Raw genomic sequence first — 12,002 nt, forward strand, 5'->3', positions numbered from 1 at the left:
AGATCGTAACTTCTAAACACAGATGTTGTACCAGCTCAGGACCTAGTAAGCAAGCCCAAGGCAGAAGCAATGAGGAAAGATGCAGGAGAGGGCAGGCACAGCCTCCAAGGAACATGGTGATGGGTAACAAGTGGTCTGAACCATTAAAGAACCACCACCCCCTAAGAGTACCGTTTTGGGGAACACCAAAGCAAGCAATATTCAGAGATGTGGGAAGGGCAGAAATATCAAGGAGGTCCTCAGTCAACTGCAAGGCCCCACCTCAGGGAAGGGGTTCAATGGCAGGTACCCTGCTCAAGTGTATGATTGGAATGAGGGCTGAAGCCCTGGAGAGACAGAGCAAGTAATCCAAGAAGGACTTGAGGCAACCATGCAGGGATCTAATTAGTGTTAAAAATAATATAAGTATATGATTTATGCCATTTGTATATAATATGTCAGGTAAATTTTATAATAATAACAATAACAAATACTATTTTCCAGGCACTGCTATATATATGTTATATTTTTGCAATTTATTGTTATCTACATAACAACCCTCTGAAATAGCTACTCTTGGCCAGGTGCGGTGGCTCACACCTGTAACCCTAGCACTCTGGGAGGCCAAGGCAGGAGGATTGCTTGAGGTCAAGAGTTCAAGACCAGCCTCAGCAAGAGTGAGATCCCACCTCTACTAAAAAATAGAAAGCAATTAGCTGGGCATGGTAGCGCACACCTGTAGTCCTAGCTACTTGGGAGGCTGAGGCAGGAGAATCACTTGAGCCCAGGAGTTTGAGGTTGCTGTGAGCTAGGCTAATGCCACAGCACTCTAGCCTGGGAAACAGAGCAAGGAAGAAGAGAGGAGAGGGGGGGAGGGGAGAGGAGGAGAGGAGGGGAGGGGAGGAGATGGGAGGGAAGGAGAAGAGAGGAGAGGAGAAGAGGGGAGGGTAGGAGAAGAGAGGAGAGGAGAAGAGGGGAGCGGAGGAGAAGAGAGGAGAGGAGAAGAGGGGAGGGGAGGGGAGGAGGGGAGGGGAGGAGAGAGGAAGAGAGGAGAGGGGGGAGGGGAGGAGAGGGGGAGGGGAGAGGAGGGGAGGGGAGGGGAGGAGAGGAGAGGGGGAGGGGAGGGGAGGAGAGAAGAGGGGGGGTGGGGAGGGAAGGAGGGGAGGGGAGGAGAGGAGAGAGGGGAGGGGAGGGGAGGAGAGGAGAGGGGGGAGAGGAGGGGAGGAGAGGGGGAGGGGAGGAGAGGGGGAGGGGAGAGGAGGGGGGAAGGGAGAGGAGGGGGGAGGGGAGGGGAGGAGAGGAGAGGGGGGAGAGGAGGGGAGGAGAGGGGGAGGAGGGGAGAGGAGGGGAGGGGAGAGGAGGGGAGGGGAGAGGAGGGGAGGGGAGAGGAGGAGGGGAGGAGAGGGGAGGAGAGGGGAGGGGGAGCGGAGGGGAGGAGAGGGGAGGAGAGGGGAGGGGAGGGGGGATGGGATTGGAGGGGGAGGGGAGGGGAGGGGAAGGGGGATGGGATGGGAGGGGGAGGGGGAGAGGAGGGGAGGGGAGGGGAGGGGAGGGGAGGGGAGAGGAAAGGAGAGGAGAGGAGAGGGGAGGAAGAGAAAATGAAATAGCTACTCTTATCCTCCCCATTTGACATGAGAGAAAACTGGAGTCACAGAAAGATGAAGTGGCTTCCCCAAGGCATTATTAAGGGCACAGCTGACATTAAAACACAGGCAACATGGTTCCAGGGTCCATCTTAACAACTTTACTGTGCTGCATTTCCGGTAGAGGACCACCACTTGCTACAAGTTAGCCAACGGGATTAGCCGAAATCGTGGTTGGTAATGAATCACCCTCAGCGTTGAACTAGAGGTCTTTAAACCCCTTGCCATGGAAGAAGGTTTGTCCCTGGAGCTTAGGCTGAGCCTGAGCCTGTAGGTAATGGTTAAATGATGGCCACATAGAGAGAAGCAGGATAGGGGACCAGGTACCTGCTGCCACACATCTGCTATCTTTTCATTTTCACCACAGTACTATGAGGTAGTATCTGAGTCTGTCTGTGATGCAATAACAAAATACCATAGACTAAGTGACTTATAAACAATGGAAGTTTATTTCTCACAGTTCTGCAGGCTGAGAAGTCTAAGATCAAGGCACCAGCAGATACAATGTCTGGTGAGGGTCCACTTAATCACAGATAGCCATCTTCTCACTCTAACCTCACATGGCAGAAGGAGTGAGGGGTCTCTCGGTTGTTTTTTTTTTTTTTTATAAAGACACTAATCTCATTCATGGGCTCCACCCCCATGACCCAATCACCTCCCAAAGGCCTCACCTCCTAATACTATCACCTTGGAGGTGAGGATTTCAACATATGAATTCGAGGAGGTCATAAACATTCAACCTGTAACAGGTAAGTATCATCTTCTTCTTTGACAAGTGAGGAAACTAAGGCTCAAAGAGGTTACACAATCCGGCTGAAGACCCGGTAAACCATAGAGCCAAGACTGGATTCCAGACCTTCTGATTCCAAGATGGTAGCTATGAACTGGCTTTTAGAGACTGGTAGGCAATGTTGAACAGCAAGTACATTGGGAAGTAGGATAGCAGAAGGGTTAAGAACTTGTGCTTGGTAGCCAACATTCAGCTATGCCAATTACCCTATGATCTTGAAGGAGCTACTTAACCTTTCTGAGTCTTAGCATCTTCATCTATAAAACAGGTTTAATAATAATAATAATGCCTAACTCCTGGGGTTGTTATGGGAATTCAGTAAAACACTGTGTGTGTAAAGATCTGAGAAAGCACCCAACATATGGTAGATCCTCAGTAAGGGGCAGCTGTTACAATTAGGCATTCCTCTTACTGGACCACTGAGCACAGGCAAGCTCTGAGGCAGCCCAGATCTTTCTCCTGAGCCATTGCAGCTCTTGACTCAGAAAACATCCATGCTGAAAGGAACGTTAGAATTCATTTAATCTAATTCTCTTTTTTAACAGAGGAGAAAATTGAGGGTTAGAGCAGTTGCATAAGTTGCCCAAGGCTTTATAGTAGTTACTGGCAGAGCAGATCTTTTATTTGTAGCTTAAAAATTAAAAAGCTGTTGGAATGAGATAGAAAAATGCTTGGGAAGAAGTAAAATTGAAACAACCCCAGGCAGCCCTTCAATCAGGAGAGTAATGCAGTGGGAAAGGCAGTTGTGCGACACCTGAGAAGAGCAGGAGGACTTTTGGCACTCTGGTGGAGCCTCCCTCCCACCATCCCCATGCTCGAGTGAAGGGGTACTTCCCAGGAAGCAGGAAGCGCTGCTCTCAGATACTCATATCATCCCATCCCTACCCTGTGCTATTGTCTACAGGAACAAAGGAAACTCGACCTTGGTAGATTACACAAGAGAAGTTAACAAAAGGATGGAAACCAGTATCTTGGAAAGCATATGGAAGGTATGTGATTAGTGTTAGCAAAAGGATCAGAGAAGAAAGAGGGGGGAAAAAAAAAGGAAAAGTCCTTTTATAGCATTTGAGTGGGCTGCCTTCACTTGCTAAAAGACTAGCTGAAAAGGGAATGAAATTAACAAGCAGGTGTTAGATGGGGATGTAGAATGTTAGGGAAGGTGTATTGAACTAAAGAGGTGATAAAGAGCTTCGAGAATGAAATTTGAGGAAAACAAACGTGTGTGTTTGCACATATGCACACATGTATATTTAGCTGAAAGTGGCTGTTTTGCCTTTGCAGTAAATTTAAGAGCTGCCCTCAAAGGCAAATTAAACTGTGTCCACTGTGCTATTTACAAGAGTCGGGGGAGGTTCTCAGGCATAATCATGGGAGATGTGATGGGAGTATGACAGGGCAAGGCAGTTAAGGATTAAGGAGCAGCAATTCCAAACTGAAATTGCTGGACTATGCATTAATTACATAACAATTACTGTCTGCTCAGTGTCACCACTGCATCTTTTAAGAGAAAGAAGTACATTTGGGAAGTGTTTGACAAATCTACTCACTAAAGGAAGAAAAGGTCAGAATTTCATATGTTTTTTAAACCACATATATTATTAAAAGAAACTAACTTGACCCCACTTGACATAAACACATTGAGTGTTTATCAGGCAAAGAAATTACTCCAGACTTCAAAGCTTTTCCATTGGCTAGAACCAGCGTTCCAGTCCTGTTGGTTATTTTTAAACACTCAGGGGGTGTTATCTTGCACATTGTTTTGCACAGATTTGCGTTTTGAGTTAAAGAGGCACTTGGCTCAAATGTGTAAAGAAAAAATCCCTTTAATATTGCAAACTGTCCACTAACACCATCAGCTGTGACATCGTACACTAAAAAGATCAATCTCAAAGATCACAGGTCCTCATGAAGATTTTCCCAAAGGGGGAAAACCACAAGTGTTATGGGAAAAGGGAATTGCCCCAAAATTGAGCAGAGAAAGTCGACACAAATTACAGATGATGCAACATCCCAATCTAAATACACACTCAGTCTAATGAATGAAGCACACATGTTCACGCGTGACTCTCGCTCCAGATGTAAGCATGCTAGGGCTGCCGGACTCATATAGATGATGAAGGTAGAGATGCTGCTCAGCGGGCAGCTTTCTTTTCTCATGGAGACATCCCTGTGGAAGTCCAATTTATGTCTATTTTCTTATATCTTCTAGTCTTGGAATTTTGATGGTACTCATCCATTATCTTCATGAAACATATACAAACTCTCCAGGCATCCTCTCCACCTTTCATCTCCCTCCACTTTTTTCACAGATACAATCTTAGGTTGATGGACAACTTTTCTGTTTGAATTCTTTAAAATTTTATTATTATTTTTATTTTTTTAATTTCAGTATATTACGAGGATACAGATGTTTAAGTTACATATATGGCCTTTGCCCCACCTGAGTCAGAGCTTCAAGCATGTCCATCCCCAAGATGATGTGCACCATACCTAACTATTAATGTTTGTACAAGAGCTATTGGATTTGCAAGGTTTTCTTGAGATTTTCTTTATTATATTTATGTGGTTTTTTTTTTTTTTTTTTGGTCTGGTTACACTATTGCTTGGACCCATTTCAGTCATTTGGGGGAACTTATATTTACATGCACATCCCCAACTAGATGTACAAGCACCATTTACATGTTTTTCATTAGTCTCTTCCATATTTTAAATTGCCTTGTCTACAATTGATAACATAAATACACATGTAAGTAACTGGAATATAATTTGCATATACCTTTGCTAGCCATGTTGGTGTACCTCTAAAAAAACATTGTCGATGATCTCATGCTTCTTAAGCAAACTAGGGAGAAAATCAGCAGTATGGCTCTCTCTCTAAAGGGAAGACTGGAATTGGAGCCTCCAGTAAAGGGGTTAGATTCGCACCTCATCCCACTCCATTCTGGAACACCAACCTTCACTGGGATCAAGGTTCTAAAGTTTGCATGGTAAGAAAAAGGACAAAGGGGTAAGAAAAAGGACAAAGGGGGGACATACCTTGTGAGAAAAGGGTAGAGATTCCAACAGAAGGGGACATGGGTATAAGTCTGTGGGCCTTGGAGGGGGGGGTATAATAAAATAAAAGGGATTGAGGAGAGAAGGAACACCCTCTTCCTAAATCTTGTGAGGCCCTTCTTGTGTGCAGTACACAGGGAAAAACTTAAGTTTTAATTTCTTCCACCTCTCTATTCCTCACACACTGCATTGTTCTTTTTCAAACATATCTGTTCCTAGGACCAAAGTCTCCAGGCCAGAAAGGAATAATCTCCAGATACCACTGAACAGCGCAGACCTTGCTCTAGTTAAAAGGAAGACCCAGGTGGCCCCTGCCCTCCCAATAAGGCTGCATGGGACTGTTCCTCCATCTTTCCAGGTGGGCAGGCTAAGTAAATTAAGCACTTCAGTGACCGAGAAAATATTGAATTTCTCCTGAATCTGCGTGAATTTTGTCCTCAGGAAGCGAGTGTGCTGACTCTGAGAATTTCAAACTTCATGAGGTTCCTAGGAGCCATTAGGGAAGAAAAATTTATTTACCTACTCTTATTCTTTGAAGTCGTAGAATTTCTTTGTCCAGGTTTTTTGTTTTTTTTTTTTAATCAGAGAATAAAAGACTAAAGGGAAATATAGGAATACCTCCAGGATAAACTCGCATCCACCAACACTCATTTGGGTTACACAAATGGGACACACTTTTAATATCTTAAATCAAATAACGACTTTAGTAGATGTAAGATAAAGTGTATGGGGCAGGATGTTGGTTCTCAAATGTTAATATGCCTCAAAATCACCTGCAGGACTTGCTCCAAATAAAGATTACAGGTTGCCATTCCCAGAGATTCTGGAGTGGAGCCCTCCAAATCTGTATGTCTAGTAAGCACCATGGGTGGACTTGTTGTGACAAAGCTGGTTCGGTAAACCAATTGTTGAAAGACATCCACTTCTCATAGGCACCTTGAAGTGCCCCAGGGTTCCATTCCACAGGCCTTTCCACTACTCAATCTATACTCACTTCTTCCGCATTTTCATCCATTCCATTGATTTCAAATAGCTTATTAATGCTGGGAATTTCCAAATTTATATTTATAGTCTACTCTACTCTCCCATGCTCCAGACTAACATAGCCAATTGCCAGCTCAGCATCTCCACGTGGATGTCCAATAGGCATACCGTAACGTGTACGAAACCCCTAATTTATACTCCCCACCCTCAAAATCTGCTCCTCCATCAATATTTTTCAGCTTCATAAAGGGCAAGTCAGTTGCTAAATCCAAAAACCTTGAGTCATCATTGACTCCTCACTTTTCTTTGCACTCCACATCTAAATTATCAGCAAGTCCTGTCAGCTTTACTAGGGAATGTATCCAAAATCCAACCATTTCTCCCCACTTGCACTACTGCCTCCCTGGCCCAGCCATTACCACTCTCCACGGGGCGACTACAGTAGTCTCCTAACCCCTCCGATTAGTTCTGCTAAGGCCTCCCACCCCCATCTCCTCCCCACCCAGCAACCAAAGTGATCTTGAAACACAAGTCGGGTCACACCACTCCTCTGCTGAAATCTTCCAGAGCCTTTGTATCTCACCAGAAGTGATAATAAAGTCCAAATTCCCTGCAATAACCCCCATGAAACTCTGCTTCATCGAATCCTTTCACCTCATCTCGCACTATTCTCCCCTCAGCCTGGGCAGTAGTTGTTTCCTCTGCCTGAGATGCTCTTCTCCCTCTCTCCCTTTAGGATTCTGTGCATGTGTCATCTCAGCAGAGCGGTCCTACTACGGCTTGGAAGCACAGCTTCCAAGATGGTCCCAGTGACTCCTGTCTCCTTGTATTCACACCCTTACTTACTACCCAACTCGTGAGTATGCATGATTTACTGACTTGCTTCTAGCCAATAAAATTAGACAGCCATGGTGGAGTGTAACTTCAGAGATTAGGAGGTGACACAAAAACCTTGGCTTCCATCTTGAGCCCACACTTTCATTCTGTCACCTGCTTGTTCTCTCTGAGGGAAGCCAACTGCCATATTGTGAGCTGCCACACAGAGAATCCCACATGTCAAGGGACTGAGAGAGGCTCCAGCCGGTCACCAGCAAGGAACTAAGTTCCCTGAGTCAAACAGCCTGCAATAAATGGAATCCTTCCAGCTGTCTCAGCTGACCCACTGATTGCAATCTACTGATAGACCTTGAAGCAGACACCAGCTAAGCCACACCTGGATTTCTGACCCACAGAAACTATGAGATGATAAATGTTTGTTATTTTAAGCCACGAAGTATTGAGGAAATTTGTTACTCAGCAATAGATAACTAAGCCACTGACCAACCTATATAAATCCACAAACTCCTCCTACCCCTGCCACCCTAGTATTCCTATCCCCTTACCCCATTACTGTCTTCATAAAACTAAACTCCAAAGCCTTGAATATTATATGTTTGTTTGTTTAGTTCTGTCTCCACCCACTAAAATAAAAGTTCCATGGAGACAGGGACATTTATAGGACAGAGACAACTGTAGAGTTCTTTCAGCCTGGGATGTTTACTATAGCCCCCCCCCCCAATTTCTATTTTATTCAAAATCCCCGAAAGCAAACAACACTCCACTTACGTATGAGCCACACCTTTAGTTTTCTCTATTGCTTTATAATTCAGTCTCCCTTCAGCTTTAAGAACTTTGAGTTTATCACAGAAGTTCTTTCAGACCTTTATGAGCACTGAATTAGATGCTCACTTTGAGAGACATTCAGAGAAAAATAAAAAACAGTTCCCTCTGTCACTCTTACTGAAGGGCCTCTTAAAAACCCCACTGTCTTCATAACCATTGCCAGACAATAAGATAATCCGGAGAGCAATAGGCAATTATTACCGTTTCTAAGCCATTGTGCAGTTGCCTCTGAAAAGAAATCATTGAGTACACGGCATTCAGTTATTATGGACTTATGCCATTCTCTCGCAGGAAGCAGTGTAAGCAGATCATTTCTACAGAACAATAATGTTTAAAACTTTAATATCGGCCGAGCAATAGCAGCAATTTTCCTAACAGGATTGAACTAAGGATAAATGGGATGTCTGACAAGCTACTCTGCAGCACCGATGTTTCTTGAACCCTCGGGATCTCTATTCGTTGTTTTATTCCAAATCTAGCACAGTTCCTGTTACGTGAGAGGTCCTCAGTAAATGTTCATGGATTACACACATGAATAGGCAAGTAAAAGGGTTATTATAAGCCCTTGGATGAATGTCGCCTTGTCTCACAAGCTTGTACACCTGGGTACCACATCCTGGGTAGTCACTGCTTTCCCGCCTTAATCTGTTTGTGGCCTCATTTGCCTTGGTGGTTAAACAGACTCAGCTTTCAAATCCTGGCCTGCCACTTCCTAAATATGTGACACGGGTCCAGTCACTTAACCACTCACAGGTTCAATTTCCTCAGCTGTAAAACCAGTATAATAATATTTACCTCATAGGATTATTAAAACTAGAAGCTAACATGTAAATATCAGCAACAAACACACCTAGACAATTAGTACATAATTGCTCATTAAGCCTGACCCTGTGCTCTGTCACTAGGAACAAAAGTATCCTACTTGGCCTGTTCTCTCTCAACCAGTTTTGTCTCACAAGCCCCAAGCCCAGGCTGACCCTTAATATGGAAAAACTTATGCACCAGAAAAGTATTTCCATTATTATATTAGCAAACCCTTTTTATTGAAAATGTATTTTCTATTTACATAGTGCTCTCAAATTCATCATTTCTTTGAAGTCTCCAACAATCCTAAATGGCTGGTAGAGCAAGTGTAAAGGCCCTATTTTACAGATGAGGAAGTGGAAGCGTAAAGAATTAGATTACTTACACAAGATCACACAGGTAGTAAGGGGAAAGCGAGGTCTCAGATTCCAGCCCCAAATCTTTGCATGATGTTACGCAGCCTCTAGCAAGAGGACAAAGGCAGAAAAGCCAATAACCTGGCCCAAGCATGTCTCCCAACCACCACCCTGCTTGAAACAGCATAGAGAACGCAAGATTCTGGGCAGGTGACCCTTTCTGGAACCTCAAGGCTGGGTCTTTAATAGCCCAGTGATCATCTGTGGAAGAGTAGAGCCAGGACTTCTATTTATCCCCCAGGGAACTGAGCGTGAGGTGGCAGTGCCCTCCATGGGCCACCCCCACAGATAATCGCTATGGGTGATCAAAATTTTGAAACTGAAAGATGATTTCTTTGTGCACATTACAATCCTGTTCACTGGTCCTGCAAATACACAGTCTTGAGATATCTAAAGAGGGATTCTTCTTTAACTCATGCAACTTTGCAGCAACACCCAACTAGATCTAGGACGGAAGAGTAATTTAATAATCACTGACCACATATTATGTGCCAAGCACTGTGCTAGACCCTTTATATTAAAATATATTTGTCATCTCATTCCATTCACTCCCCAGCACCCACTCCAATTTTTGTTAGGGTGCACACACCTCTTCCACATAGCCCATATGTTCTAGAAAAGCTGGCCTGCCCTGCTAGGGGTGGGACAAGTGGCTAGAGCTTAAGCTGGTCAGTTCAGGGATGGAATGTGATCAAAATTGGGCCAACAAGTTTTCTGGGGGTGTAGTAAAGAAGCTCACTTGTGCTTCCACACCACCCCACTGGTCTTGTCCTAGTTTCCATGGTCAAGGTGGGGTTGCTCTGGTTCTACCTTGCTGGAACGGGAATAAGCGAAGGAGTCTTATGTCCCAGAACTAAATGTGACACATACTTCTGCTCACATTCCACTGGCAGGAATCAGTCCCTTGGCCACAGTTAACAGCTAGGGAGACTTGGAAATATTTTAGTAGCTGTGTGCCCGGCTTCATATCTATTACCACCAAAGAATGAATTTTGGTGAGCTGCCAGCAGTCTTGACCACATCAACCATTATATTACAGAACCCATTTATAGAGGGGAAAAGTTAAGTTAAGAAAACTTCCCTCAAGTGACATAACCAGTAAGTGGCAGAACAAGGATTTGAACACAGATCTCCAGTTCTTACCATCACACTCTCCATAGGATAGACTCTTCTTGCTCTTCCATGTGTATAGTTATCCCTGTCCACAATTCCAGCTCTTAAAATGACCTCACCCACCATTGGCAACATGCATGCCATAAGTTACTAAGCCCTGCTCTGGCAGTTGACAGCTAGCTTCTGGCTTAACTCCCAACCATGACTTTGTTTTCTACTCTCTAGGGGAGGAAGTGTTGAAGGGAGGGAGGATTGAAGTGATTGTCCCGGGTCTTGGCACACAGAAAAAGAGGTCTATGTAGTAATATCCAGCTGGAAGGGCTGTTACTTGACAACTGCAGGAGAAATCAAGAGGCCAACTGAGGCTGGAAACAGAGAGGAAATGGAGAACAGAGAAGATTCACACAAGGAGATAGAGAGCCACTGAAGTCAATAATGAAAGAGGATAAAAGGAAAAATTGAAGATGCAATGCAGACTGGGTAAATTTAGGTTCATTTTGGGCATAATGTGTCAGAGCATTCGTCTTATTTAAAAAATGTTATTTACTAATTTGAACTAGCAGTGCATTTCCAAAAAGAACAAGAGGGGTATAAAATAAAAAGAAAAAAAAATTCTCTCTCCTACCCCATGTCCCAGACACCCAATTCCTCCCCACCAATGTACTTAATATAATCAATTTCTTGTATATACTCCTAGATTTATTTTATGCATAGAGAAGAAAATATATGCATATCCAGTGTAAGTATTCTTTCTCTCCTCTCTTGTTAACCAATTTTTATGCACCTTAAATTTTCTCACTTAACAAAATGTCTTAGAGATTTTTCAATGGGTGTACATAAAGAGTATTCTCATTTTTTATGGTTGCATCATATTCCATAATATAGACATGCCATAATTTTTGTTTAAATAATCACTTACTGGTAGATATTTAGATTGTTTCCAATCTTCTGCTAATAAAAATAAGGCTGCCATGTGCAACCTTGTGGACATACCATTCTCTATGTATGTGAATAAATCTACAGAATAAATTCCTAGCACTGGCTTTAATAAGTTAAAGCATATAGTTATTCATAACTCTAAATGCTATTTCCAAATAACCTTTCATAAGTAATACAAATTTATTTTCCCACCAGTCATGTATGAGAGCACCTGTCTCTCCACACTCTCACAGTATGTTAATTTCTTTTATCATTGCCAGTCTAATACATGAAAAATGGATGTCTGTATGATATGTTTAAACAATATTTATATTCCATTTTCTATGGACTTTTTTAGCACATTTTTTATTGAGATGTTGGTCTTTTTCTTATATGTAGGAACTCTTTACATATAAAGAAAATTAGCCCTTGTCTATTAAATGAGTTACAAATATTTCCCCGTTTTATAATCAGCTTTTGATCTTGTTTACAAAAGGTTTTCTGTTGTAGGAAAAAGTTCCTTTTATTCACTCTCCGAAGCATCTCCCTAAATTGGGAGGCGCTCATCAAACAAGTCAAACTTTACTCGATGGTAGGAAAACAGTTTGAACTTGGGAAAACTTTGTTCTTGAAGATTTC

General features: G+C 43.2%; 1 long non-coding RNA gene across 2 annotated transcripts; it reads left to right on the forward strand.

Annotated features, from left to right (window-relative positions):
• Positions 1 to 2,219: 2,219 nt before the first annotated feature.
• On the forward strand, positions 2,220 to 7,301 carry LOC142873289 (uncharacterized). Of its 2 annotated transcripts, none has more exons than XR_012921333.1 (6): positions 2,220 to 2,371; positions 3,317 to 3,401; positions 3,896 to 3,973; positions 5,293 to 5,399; positions 5,686 to 5,824; positions 7,187 to 7,301. It is a non-coding gene; the product is annotated as an uncharacterized LOC142873289 (long non-coding RNA). The 2 variants fall into 2 exon arrangements; XR_012921334.1 differs by lacking the exon at positions 2,220 to 2,371 and adding an exon at positions 2,404 to 2,523.
• The last annotated feature ends 4,701 nt before the right edge of the window (positions 7,302 to 12,002 follow it).

Source organism: Microcebus murinus, chromosome 10, assembly GCF_040939455.1.
Source record: "Microcebus murinus isolate Inina chromosome 10, M.murinus_Inina_mat1.0, whole genome shotgun sequence".
In the NCBI taxonomy this organism is placed as follows: domain Eukaryota; kingdom Metazoa; phylum Chordata; class Mammalia; order Primates; family Cheirogaleidae; genus Microcebus; species Microcebus murinus.